General features: G+C 45.0%; 1 protein-coding gene across 1 annotated transcript in view; it reads right to left on the bottom strand.

Annotated features, from left to right (window-relative positions):
- NLK (nemo like kinase) overlaps window positions 1-13,603 on the bottom strand; it is a 933,583-nt gene that overhangs the window by 311,250 nt on the left and 608,730 nt on the right. The window lies entirely within an intron of this gene.

Consider the following 13,603-nt stretch of genomic DNA (forward strand, 5'->3'; position numbering starts at 1 on the left):
ATGTATAGGTTTGCTACGTTTCCCTAGGTGCCGGCAGCGCTAGGGTTTAAAATCTACAGCTAAACACTTTGCCAAACAAGCATTTGCAATGCAATAGGTCTCGCCTTAGGAAAGTTTGAGCTATTGGTATTGTAAATGACAATTTTTTTTATTTATGTGTTGGTTTTGAAAATACCGAAATTAATAACGTTGTCATTTGATATTTGATATTTATGGTTTTTTGTAAAGCGCAGCTTTCGCTCCTGAGGGAGCATCTTGCCAATAGTTTTAATTTTCGCAAATATGACACCTATAGCATTTGTAATGCAATATGTGTTGTATTTACGTGACTTAGATGTGATATTACACATAACAATGGCTTCTAATTTTTGTGACATTTGTAATAAAGCTTGAAACATTGAGAGAACATATTTGAACCAGTTGTTGTTGAATGGTTGCACAGATTGATGCTGTGGTGGCGCTGAATGATGTGGTGGCGACAAGTGATGCTGTGGCTTTCAGTGATGCTTTGGTAGCGTATAGTGATGTTGTGGTGCCCCCGAGTGATGCTGTGGTGGTGCTGAGTGATGCTGTGGTGATGCGATAGATAGATAGAGTGAGTGCGATAGATAGATAGAGTGAGTGCGATAGATAGATAGAGTGAGGGTGATAGATAGATAGACAGACAGACAGACAGACAGATAGACAGATAGATAGATAGAGTGAGGGCGATAGACAGATAGACAGACAGACAGACAGATCTGGATGCGGCTTGCCGGACTTCGCATGCACGCAGCATGACAACGCGACTGTGACATTATGAATACATTTTTAAGTCTAAATAACCACAAACAAGCCCATTGCCCACCCCCCACCCCAATAAAAAAAAAGGAACAGCACAAGCTGGGTGTGATAGTATAAAGAAACAGTCCTACCTGGTCCCAGTCCTGGCTCCTTGCCAAGTGTGCACGCTTTCCTGATAGCAGCACAGCATGGCGAAAACGTTGGTTTTACTTTCCGAGTGAAAGCCATGTTAGATGCCGCCGAAGGACAGGGTCGTAATCGGTGACTAAGGCGCGTAGTCCTTTGCTCTTACTTTAGTAGCCGTTAGTATTACCCGCTCGGCCAGAAGTGTTACCAGATACGATTGACTGCCATGTTTATTTGTACAATTAATAAATGCCTAATGTACGTTCGTCCTGCCTGCAGATAGTTATGTAAATCACAAAGATTACAAGTTCTCAGAGAATGGCAAAGTGGCAAAGAGGTGACAACAGCGAAGTAGATTATATCCTGCTCCGCCAAAAGTTTAACCAGAGATGAATGCTGCCATGTTCTTAAGTAATTAATTGATTCATGCACATCCCGTCCTGCCTGCAGCCTATTAAATAAATTAAGATTCCTGGGAAATGATATGGTGAGTAGCTTATCAGGCAGTCCAATACACTAGTTATGGTGATAGATAGAGTGAGGGCGACAGATAGATAGATAGATAGATAGATAGATAGATAGATAGATAGCTAGATGGATAGATAGAGTGAGGGCGATAGATAAAGTGTATTTATGTTGCATGAGAAGAGTGTAATTATGTGGCGTGTAATTATGTGGCACTGAGTGGTAATATGGGGAGTGTATGTTGTATTCAGTAGAGTGTAATTTTGTGGCGTGTAATTATCTGGCACTGAGTGGTATTTGGAGTGTTTGTTAGCATTGAGTGCAGTGTAATTATGTTGCATATAATTATGTGGCACTGAGTGGTATTATGGGGAGGTTATGTTGTATTCAGTAGAGTGTAATTGTGTGCCGTGTAATTATGTGGCACTGAATGGTATTATTTGGAGTGTATGTTCCATTGCAGAGTGTGTGAGGGTGCAGAGTGTGAGGGTGCAGAGTGTGAGGGTGCAGAGTGTGAGGGTGCAGAGTGTGTGTGAGTGTGCAGAGTGTGTGTGAGGGTGCAGTGTGTGTGTGAGGGTGCAGAGTGTGTGAGGGTGCAGAGTGTGTGAGGGTGCAGAGTGTGTCAGGGCAAGGGGAGACAGAGAAGATAAAGAAAGTGAGGCTGGGAGTCGATTTGTTGGGAGGGAGAGTCCAGGGCACAACGCATGCCTTAAAACAAGGCTCTCTCGTTATGCCGCTGGCTTCTAAAGTGTTAATTGCAGTCTTAATTTCTCCCCTATTGAGTAACCTTTCTTCTGTCCTCCTTACCTCTTTATCCTTAGAAGGAGTAAGGTGAAGAGCATTGATCACTGAAGCGTGCGGGCGCCTCAGTTCTACCTAATAGTGTATTTTTTTAGTATCTCCCCAAGTTTACCCTATGTATTTAAACGATGTGTTTGTCGAATATTTGCGTGGAGTGGGGCAGATTTGTAACGTGTTTATTCATCAACATCCCCTTCTCATTTAACGGCATATGGGAAACATCACTGTGTAACTTCTGCCTCTGTTTGTGTTCCACCTTACAACCAATCACAGCCGGGAAGACCCGGAACCCAGCTCAGACATTCGCGGAACGTGCGCTCTTATCTTCTCACTACAGAAAACAACTGTGTTAGATCAAGTATGCAACTACAAGAGAAGAATCACCCTAGTTTCATGTGACAGAGGTCACAAAAGTATATTTTGCAAATGTACCTGAAAAGCACTGAATATATGAGAGACAGAGCGAAGGAAAGGGAGAAGGGTGAGGGAGAGAGAAAGAGAAGGAAGGGGGAGGGAGAGTGAGGTAGGGATGGGATGCAAGAGGATGAGAGAGAGAAGGAAGGGGAGAGAGAGAGAGGAGAGGGAGGGGAGAGAGAGAGAGAAAGAAGGGCCGAGAGATGGAGGGAGAGAAGAGAGAAGGGGAGAGGGAGCAAGAGAGAGGGAAGGGGAGAGGGAGCAAGAGAGAGAGAAGGAAGGGGCAAGAGAGGGTGGAGAGAGGGGAGGTAAGAAGGAGGGAGAGAAAGAGAGAGAGGGGAGGGAGGGAGGAGAGAGGGGGAGAAAGAAAGAGAGAAGGAAGAGAGCGAGAGAGTGAGGGAAGGAGGGGCGGGAAGAGGGAATGGGAGTGGGAGAAGGAGCAAGAGAGAGAGAGGGTGAGAAAGAATAGAGGGGGTGTCTAAAAAATGACTCTCCATCAGAAAATACTTAGAAGGTCCCAAAAGCGAGACCTGGTGGGCTATTCCAATGCTTGTTTTGTTTGTAGTGGGAAGAGGCTCAGAGGAAGCAGCGATGGAGGAGCTGGGTGTTGGGGATGTAAGCAAATGGTGGAAAAAAGCATTTGGTTGGAAGAGTAAGATAGAGAAGGGGGGGCAGGGATGTGAATGGGCAAGCAGCAGATGGCGAGGAAAGACCAAAACCAGAACTGCAGAGGAGCACACAAACTGTCCCTGAGGTGAAGCCTGGCATAGAACTCTACCATGTTTTGTCACAATCATCATCTAAAGTGAGTCTGTTGTGGTTTGAGCTGTTCAAAGGTGGTGAATGCGTGAGCACTTCCTGAAATAAACTGTTATCGTCTGTTGTGACAGTGACAGTGTACACGGCGACAGTGCAGGAGCAGCAACAGTCACCAACTTCCAGGGCATTCGGAAGCTTTCACACTAGCAGGGTGCAACACTCATTCATCTCGCAGATGGTTGACGCAGTTTGCTCAGGGTGGAGGGAGCAGCTCTGACACCCTACATTTTGCATACGAGTCCCCGAGGGGTCTAAAAATGGCCTAACTCTTGGAAAGCGCCTGCAGTAAACACGACACGTAAAAAAACACTCACAAAATTAAATCTGCCATTCTACGGTGAAAAGCAATGAGCACTGAAGTTTACGTGGGACGGCATGGACCGTTTTATAAGAGTGTGAGCTCCTGCAGGAAGGTGCAGCGACCACATGGGCGCTGTGCACGTGTGACAAACCATTCGTCACAGCCGGTCAAAGAACAAGGCTGTTAATGAGGGGAAAGACGAAGCGGTTCGAGTCAATGAGGGATACGCTGCAGGAGGGGTGAGAGAAACTGCGTGGGAGTCCAGCGCGGCCACGCTAATTAAACAAGCCATACACATATGAGAAATATGCATTTAATTGATATAAATGCTATTGATTTACATAGTGGTTATCCTTAAAAGGTGTCATGGATCCCAACCCTCGTTGGACACCCTTCTTGCATGAAAGTAAAAAACAAGTTATGTTGGGGAGAGCAATATGTATAGCTATGCTAACTTTACTGAGCCAACACTCCGATTATCCAGGAGTTCCAGCTCCCATGCAACAAAGCTCGCTCTGCCCTCAGACAAAAGAAGAAAAAAAAGCGCTACATTGGTTGCCACATGGACCTTTCTGGCCCACACCCAAAATATAGCACTTCTGAAAAATTAATAAACCGATTTAGACATTAATGCATCAAAAAAGTATTCCGCAAAGCTTTACGATAGAGTAAAATCTCCATACCTTAAAACAATACTTTTTACTCTTGCAAAGAATAATAATAAAGGAACCGGGCAAACCGGATAAATGGAAAAAAAGCACTAGTGTGGAAAGGGGAAAACGAAGGAACACAGACTACAGAGAAAACGGGAGACACCTTGGTGACTGGAGACAGAGAGGGCCGCGAAGGAGGGGGAAAGGGAAGGCAGCTGGAGACGTTGAGTGAGGAGACCAGAAACGAAAGAATAAATAAAGGTGCTTCACCATGCTGTTTGAAAAAAAATCATAAACGTTGGCATCTGGTTGAACAGATTATAAAAAGTGGTATGTAAATATACATTTTTTATTTAAACTACTGATTTCCAGACATAGGCTGCCGACACCGCCTTGGCTGAAAGGACAAAGTTGCTTCCCAGCCGAATGCGTTTGAAATGCATCAACACCTTGCTTCTGAAAGACAACCACTGAAGCCGCCCGCAAGTCTGTAGTGGTGTGAAACGCCAAGTCTGGGTGTGAAACGTCCCAATAGTTAGTAGATGTGTTTGAATGGGAGTCTGAAGTGGCACAATAAAGTGAAATGTTGCCCCCTTGTAAAGATGGTTATCATAGAGAGAAAGTTTAAATCTTGCTTTGATTAACTTTCACATATAGGTGCTGTTTAAACAAGTTTCTTACGGAGATAAGAATGATGTACAAATATTCCATTCTGTTTGCGCTGTAAAACGCAGCAGCCACAGGTACAAACTAGAAAGCACAGGAAAGGCAGGAAAAGCAAAGCAGATGGCCGAGTGTTCACGCGCACGTGCACGCAAGCTTGTAGCCAACCAGCGAAGCTGGGTAGCACTTTTGAGAACCCCTTTTACAACATTAAACAAGCCTGAATCGACTCTCCCACAACTTGAAGTATTACCTTCCACAGCTCTGCTACTCAGAACGGCCAACGTGAAGCGAACCATCCTCCCAATTCGGACCTGCGCCAGCGGATCCCGTTACTAGACCAAGCGAAGGATAACGACGTGAGCATGCACCTCAGCTGTACGTGAGCATGCACCTCAGCTGTACGGGAGCAAGTCACACCGTGAGCATGCACATCGGACGTCTAGGGAGCTCGTCATCACCTTCTGCGTCGCCTGCTGTTGCCGAGCCTGAGCCGCTAACCCTGCACACCTAGGGGGAAGGACCGGCCTCGAGAGCAGCGGGGGACTCCTGAGTCAGCCCGGTGAGTAGAGGGGGGACGTGTAAATACTGTGTTTTTTGTGCATCAGGGTAGCGAGACAGGAGATGGGCACTTCGAGTGTGTGGATGCACGTGTGTGACTGTGTGTGTGCGTGAGCCCGTGAGTAGGTGGGTGGGTGGGTGGGGGGGGGTGAGGGTGTGTATGCAGTGTGTGTACCTGCGTGTGTGTATGCAGAGTGTGTGTGTATGCAGAGTGTGTGTATGCAGAGTGTGTGTGTGCGCGGAACTGAGAGAGGCATGGCTGACTGAGATCGGAGATGTGCACGGCTGGGGGGGCGGGGCCAGGGGGCGCGTTCACGATGTGTAATCGGCGCTCGTGGCCAGATCTAGGTCGCTTGAAAAGGAACTTGGTAGCAATAGGTCGAGAGCTCGACCTAAAAAGGGTCATTTTTCAGTGTGAAATTGAGGTTTGACCATGTTGGGTTATGCGCCGCTTCCAGTCACAGGCACTAGGCCAACCCACACAAGTGAGGTACCATTTTTCTCAGAAGACTGAGGAATGCGGGGTTTGTGGAAATTTGTGGATCAGCGCAGATTCCAGAACTTTCCACCACAGAAATGCAGGGAAAATTTGTTTTTTTGGACAATTTTTTAGGTTTACAAGGGATTCTGGGTAGAACCTGTGTGGTTCTGAAATTCTGGACCCTGCTATAGTATGGTTCAGAGGCCCAACGCTCGTGTCACAAAATATCATCGTACCATGACGAATTTGGTGTCTACAGACCGGTAATGATTAGGACATTATCCCTATGCATTTGCGTCTTGATTGAGTGATGCTGTCACCCTTAAATCGTGGTTTCCGTCCCGAACTCTCAGACTCCATTTTGTGAACGGCGTCCATCTTGTGGCTTGCCCTCATATAGTCAATCGATTAAGGCCGAGTTTGATCTGAAAGGACACGTCCACCTTAGCTGACTTCCCCATGACCTGGCCGAGCTGACTCCACTGCCTCCAGCTGAACCTGTTCAGGCAGTCCCTCGCCCAGTGGTTGAGTAAGATAGCATCAAGGCACGACATGCCATAAACCATTCACTACATACAAACCATGTTATCCACACGCATACACCTGTCCATGTTTCTTGTTTATGGCCGGTTTTACGATGAGGAGGTGCCCGAGTTTATTGGGGTTTCATCGATATCTGATGGTATTTCTGGACCGAGCTGGGTCATCTATCACATACTGGATGCCTAAAATGTGGGTTGGCCGTCATGACTTTGCTTTTTGCTTTATTGTGGAACTATGTATATGACCGTATTGTAAACTGAAGAATTCTTGCCTGCAGCTGTTATTTTTGTATAAAAGGAGAAGGCTGGTTCTGTAAAAACGAACAGTCTCCTGAGAACTTACATCCTGTGCTGTTGTACTTCTCGGACACTTGTTATTTGGTTGCAGCCAATAAAACTCGATCTCTGACTTCACCTAGAAGACTCTGTGTTTCTGTGGTCCGGAACAGGGAGAACTCAGAGGTCTTCGGGTGTTATCCCCTGGCACCACCGGGTTCCTAAAAACCCGGCACCTCAGTTGGCGCCCAACTCGGGGCGGTATCAAGCGGTATCGGTCCAAGCCAGATGTTCGTGAGGAGCTTCGTGTGAAAATACCAGAGGACGGCCAGCCACTTCAGCGACCCCTGTATGTCGACGTGGTTCCGAAGGTCTTTGCGAGGTTCCCCGCGTCCCGACGGCTACGAAGGACTGCTGCCCTGACTATCGCCCTGTTTTGGACCCAGTGATCCTTGGTAGAGCTAAACGATAGACGAGTCTTCTAGTGACGTCATCGGTCATCAATACTTCAGTTAAGTATAAGTGGAGCGTCTCCCAGTCCTTAGTTTGGTTCTTAGTTTTTGGTATCCTTGAGATACACCTTGTTTGGAACTTGCAAGCGCCGAAACCAAGGGATTAGTGTATTCACGAAAATATCGTATTCGATAATCCTTTGAAGTTTGAAGCTAGACTAGTGAGCGAAGATGCCTGGTCTTAGCAGACTTGGAAACTTGTTTTGTCTTGGTTGTAGTAAGGACTCCTGATTAGAGGATTCATGTCCGGTTCCTCCGATTTGAACTCCAACATATGAGCTCTATATAAAGCATGGAGTAGGTCCTATCACATATAATGAAGTATGGATGAAATACACCAGAAAAGATGGTGTTTTAAAATGGCCCCAATATGGTAGCTTTGACGCAGAAGTTTTAGATAACCTCGAGGTCAAACTTTTTAAGAAGATCGCCCGGCCGGCGATGTTTGACTCTTTTCGCTTGTGGCGCAAAGAAGCCAAACAGAAAGAAATGAAATTAGCTAAGAAAAATAAAAGAGGTATGTCAATGGTGCAAGCCGCCGTTGCATACAGGGATAATGAGGAAGAGCAAGAGAGTGAACAAATGCTCAGAAGCCAGAAATTAGCAGTAGATAAATGCTACCCAATGTTGCCGCATGAAGGACAAGGTTCGAAGGGAACATCCGAGAAAGATCCATTAATGTCCCATTTACTGAATTCACCACCCCCATATACATCTAGTATTACTGCACCCCCGAAGCGTTTTGTTATACCGCGCCCCGGCGCACGAAATGCAGCTCTTGCACAAGCACCAGCTCCTCTCCAGCTGGTTCCTACTTCTCCGGCGCAGCCTTCTCAAGGGCCGCCGCCTTTGCTACATACTCCATCTACTACTTCTACAACTTTGCCTACTGCTCCAACTGTTTATCCTGATACTACTTCTGCCACTGCCTCTACTTCTTGTGCTATTGCCTCGACTTCCTCTTTACATCAGCCTGTCTTTTTTGGCACATCTGCCTCTCCGCAAGCTTCTCCTTCTGTTCGACAGAGAGTGGCAAGTACTGTCACTGGTCTGTTCTCACCTTTCTTTGGGTCGCCTAAAACGACCCCTAAAACAGGACGTAGACAATTGCGTAGTCAACTACCTGATTATGAGGAAAGAGAAGTACTGAATGAGTTAGCACGTAAATGGGTTACCGACACTGTGAAATATGATGTTCAGTCTGTTATGGAGGTCTTCCGTCAGTGGGATGCACCCACTCAGAGATACGTATTCGAAGAGATGTGTGTATATCTTTGCGAAGATTTGGAGACAAATGATCCAAAACTCAAAATGAAGGAATTATTCCGTATGCGTTTCAAGTTTCATGAAGGCATGATTGTAGGTGCCAATGTTGAACGAGCTATAGATTTGTTGTTATCTTATAGGAGCAAGGGAAACGTTTCTAGGTCACTGTATGAGGATGACATGTCAGGTAGGAAAAAGCCGCGACAGTACCCCATGAGAGAGGTTCCTCCAGTTAGGAGGGAAGGTGACGCGAATGCAAATCCACCAATTCCACCACATTTCCAGCGTGTATGGGTACATGTCCCCTGGAAAAGATCTGAAGTTTTAGCACTCAAACAAACATTGCCTGATCCCCGTAAAAATCCTGCAGGGTATTATAAGGAGTTATCACAGACTGCAAGCTCATGTATAATGAATTTAGCAGATGTAGACATGTTGTTCAGGAATGTTGTCCCACAACCCTTATGGAGCAAGATTCGTCATGCAAATCAAGATCAAGAACTAGGTGACACATGGGCTAATATTGCCGCTGCTGATGCTAGACAAGTTGGTGGTTCTAAACCCGAGCCTTTGGTAGCTGAACTTCCTGGTAGAATTATTACCTATATGAAGACTTTAATGCCTGAATTGCATGTGAATTGGGATAAGTTATCTGCGTGCAAGCAGAAAAAAGATGAGAATGTGTTTGACTTTTTCACAAGATTTGAAGAGACTTTCGTCGATCATAGTGGTCAGGATATGGCTACCGAGGGTGGCCAAAGATTGTTTGTAGACAAATTTGTGCATAATCTGCTTCCTGAACTGTGTAACAAATTGAAAGATTCAGAGAGTGCTTGGGCTGTTTCCACGTCAGCGCAGATTTTGGCCACAGCCCAGTACTATGAAAATAGGCGCAAAGACGAGCTAGATAAGGCAGACAAAAAGACTAAAGATTTGAAAACTAAAGCCCTTCTCCAGCAAGCCTATCCGCCTCGCACTACTAATCAGCCCGATTGTCAGCAACCTCAGCAGTATTCGAGAAACTCACAAAGATATGAGTCTTCTCAGCAGCGTTTGCTGTATGGTCCGAATCAGTGTGCGTATTGCAAAGAAGAGGGTCATTTCAAGAATAGTTGTCCAGCTCTATCACAACGTTTGAATGGTGTCTCTGGTTCAAGAGGTAGAGGTGTTCAACAGGCTCCTAGGGTTAGGGGCCGTGGAAATTTCCCCCAGAATACTACTTCTTTCCCGCCTCAGAATTCTATGAACAGCTTTGACCAACAGAATAATGCGTCTTCTAGGACAACTCAGTACTATGCTGATGACTATTACGCAGAAAGCGAGAATGAGGGTAATAATTGCTAGGACAGCCATGGACAAAGAGAGGGAGTTGTTTCAGTTCCAGTAGATCAGAATGGACCTCATGTTGAGGTGATTACATCAGGAGTGTCAGAACCTTTTCTGCTGGATACTGGTGCTACGAAAAGTTCTATTATGCACTCAAAACTTCCTGGCGCACCTTTGTCTGGCGAAATGAATGTTTCCGTAGGTTTTTCTGGCGCCCCGGTTAGAAACCCGATTTCTAGTCCTATGCCCCTTTCTGTTGGGCCATGTGAATTAGAAGCACCCCTCATTCTTACAACAGGTTGTGGCGAAAATTTGTTAGGTTTGGATTTGTTGAAGAGATTATATGCGACTTTGTATTGTTCTCCTTCGGGAGTACAACTTACCCTAGGAAAGAAAGTGATTTCCCCAATGTATTTGTCAAAGGAAAATATTCCAACTGAATTGTCATCTCTTCCAGATATACTTTGGGCTACTGGTTCTAATGATGTGGGTCTTTTGGAGATAGCACCATATGTCATAACATTGAGAGCTAACGTTAGGTTGCCACGTATTCCCCAATACAAGATCTCTAGCGAATGTGAAAAAGCTTTGTTAGCGATCGTTTACGATCTGATTGAGAAAGATGTCATTGAAGAGACGACAGGAAACATTTGTAACAGTCCTATTTTGCCAGTTTTAAAGAGTACTGATCTGTCTCAGCCACCTGTGTACAGATTTGTAATTGATCTCAGAGAAGTGAACAAAATCGTTGTGCCACAGTTTCCAGTTGTGCCCGACATTACTGCCCTATTGACAATGGTTCCAGCTTCAGTCTTTTCGGTGATTGATTTGAAGAACGCTTTCTTCAGCATCCCGATTGCTGAGGAGAGCAGGGATATTTTTGGCTTCAATTTAGGAGGACGAAGCTTCCGCTTCAAACGCGCTCCTCAGGGCTACTGTGAAAGTCCATCTATATTCAGTCAAGCTCTGAAATCACAACTTGACACGATTGTTCTACATGATGGTGCGACTCTGATTCAGTATGTAGACGATCTACTGATCGCTGCAGATACTGAAGAGATTTGCAAGGAAGCCACATTGTCGTTGCTGCGTCATTTATGTGACATGAAGCACAAAGTCTCCCTTTCGAAATTACAATTTTGTCGACAAGAAGTGACCTACTTAGGTCACATCTTATCGAAGGAGGGAAGGAGACTAACCCCCAAGAGAATACAGGCAATTACGAAATTAGGTGTCCCGAGGACACAGAGAGAAGTGCGTGCTTTTTTGGGCATTACATCATATTGCAGACAATGGATACCAAATTTCTCATTGTTAGCCAAACCTTTGCTGGCACTAATCTGTAAGGATACACCCAATCCTGTGCCTTGGTCTGAAGATTGCCAGAAGAGTTTTCTGAGTTGCTATAATATGGTTCAGAGGTCCAACGCTCGTGTCACAAAATATCATCGTACCATGGCGAATTTGGTGTCTACAGACCGGTAATGATTAGGACATTATCCCTATGCATTTGCGTCTTGATTGAGTGATGCTGTCACCCTTAAATCGTGGTTTCCGTCCCGAACTCTCAGATTCCATTTTGTGAACGGCGTCCATCTTGTGGCTTGCCCTCATATAGTCAATTGATCAAGGCCGAGTTTGATCTGAAAGGACACGTCCACCTTAGCTGACTTCCCCATGACCTGGCCGAGCTGACTCCACTGCCTCCAGCTGAACCTGTTCAGGCAGTCCCTCGCCCAGTGGCCGAGTAAGATAGCATCAAGGCACGACATGCCATAAACCATTCACTACATACAAACCATGTTATCCACACGCATACACCTGTCCATGTTTCTTGTTTATGGCCGGTTTTACGATGAGGAGGTGCCCGAGTTTATTGGGGTTTCATCGATATCTGATGGTATTTCTGGACCGAGCTGGGTCATCTATCACATACTGGACGTCTAAAATGTGGGTTGGCCGTCATGACTTTGCTTTTTGCTTTATTGTGGAAATATGTATATGACCGCATTGTAAACTGAAGAATTCTTGCCTGCAGCTGTTATTTTTGTATAAAAGGAGAAGGCTGGTTCTGTAAAAACGAACAGTCTCCTGAGAACTTACATCCCGTGCTGTTGTACTTCTCGGACACTTGTTACTTGGTTGCAGCCAATAAAACTCGATCTCTGACTTCACCTAGAAGACTCTGTGTTTCTGTGGTCCGGAACAGGGAGAACTCAGAGGTCTTCGGGTGTTATCCCCTGGCACCACCGGGTTCCTAAAAACCCGGCACCTCACCTGATGGGAGGCAGTTAAGTCACCCCATCCTGGTCTCCCCAGGGTGTCTACTTTTCAAAAATGAATAGGTTTGCTAGGTGCCGGCAAGCTAGGGTACAAAAACTACAGCTAGGCAATCTGCTCAAAAAGGGTAATTTTTCACTGCGAGGTTGAGGCGTGACCACGTTGCGTTTTGCGCGGTTTCCTCTCGCGGGCACAAGGCAGACCCACACAAGTGAGGTACCGTTGTTATCGGGAGACTTAGGGTAATTCAGATTTGTAAATGAACTGTTATTACCTATTGAGTTTTCATGCATTTCTGCCTTCCAAATGAAAGACATTGTGTAAAAAGAGGTAATTTTGAAAAATGACCAATAATTCTCATGCTAGTATGAGTACTCCCAAATGTGCAAATAAACTCTATAATTTGTACCCATTTCAGAAATACATAGGTGTCTTTCATATTGATTTTTCCATGTATACATTTTCCAAGAATAATTGCACTATACCCGGTACATAATTAAATACCATTGCAAGTTGTTGCACAGTTTTTGACTCTGGGTTCCTCGGGTTCTTGGTGAACCTACAAGTCCTATATACATCCACAACCAGGAAGGTCCAACGGATGTAACGGTATATTGCTTTCAAAGAGCAGTCATAATTACAAGAAGTTACAGGTGAAAACGTTGACACAAAAGGCTAGTTTTTTCAACTATTTTTCAATTTTTCCTTAATTTAACTGTTAGTTTCTATAAAGAAACCTTTATGGATTTAGACAAATGACCCCTTTCTGAATTCAGAATGTTGTCTACTTTTCTAAAATGTATAGATTTCCAAGAGCCATTATTGCTTTTATACTCATTTTTACCATTAACTGAAAGGAGGTTGAAAGCACTAAAAATAGCAAAAATAGGCTATGTCCCAGAATAATGCCCAAACTGTGTGAAAAATGTTGGTTCTCTGACAAAAGACTGTCATTCCCTAAAAGCTGGGAAAATGTTGATTTCAGCCCCACAAACCCTTATTGATAACATTTGCAGGGAAAACCCCAGAGGCTTTCATTTGCAGCCCGTTTTCCCCATTTTTCTGAAGAAAAAAAAATCTTTACTGTATTTTGCTTAATTTCTGGGACCCCTCCAAGGGAATCCATAAACCCTGGGTATCTTTAGAATCCCCATGATGTTGGAATAAAAGGACACAAAATTGGCGTGGATACCTTATGTGGTCAAAAGGTTACAGGGGCCTAAGCGCGCACTACCCCAAATAGCCAAAAAATGGCTTAGCACAGGAGGGGAAAAGGCCTAGCAGCGAAGGGGTTAAAATGAAAAGATCTTGACTAACAGACCTTGATGAAATAA

This window comes from Lissotriton vulgaris, chromosome 2_1, assembly GCF_964263255.1.
Source record: "Lissotriton vulgaris chromosome 2_1, aLisVul1.2, whole genome shotgun sequence".
In the NCBI taxonomy this organism is placed as follows: Eukaryota; Metazoa; Chordata; class Amphibia; order Caudata; family Salamandridae; genus Lissotriton; species Lissotriton vulgaris.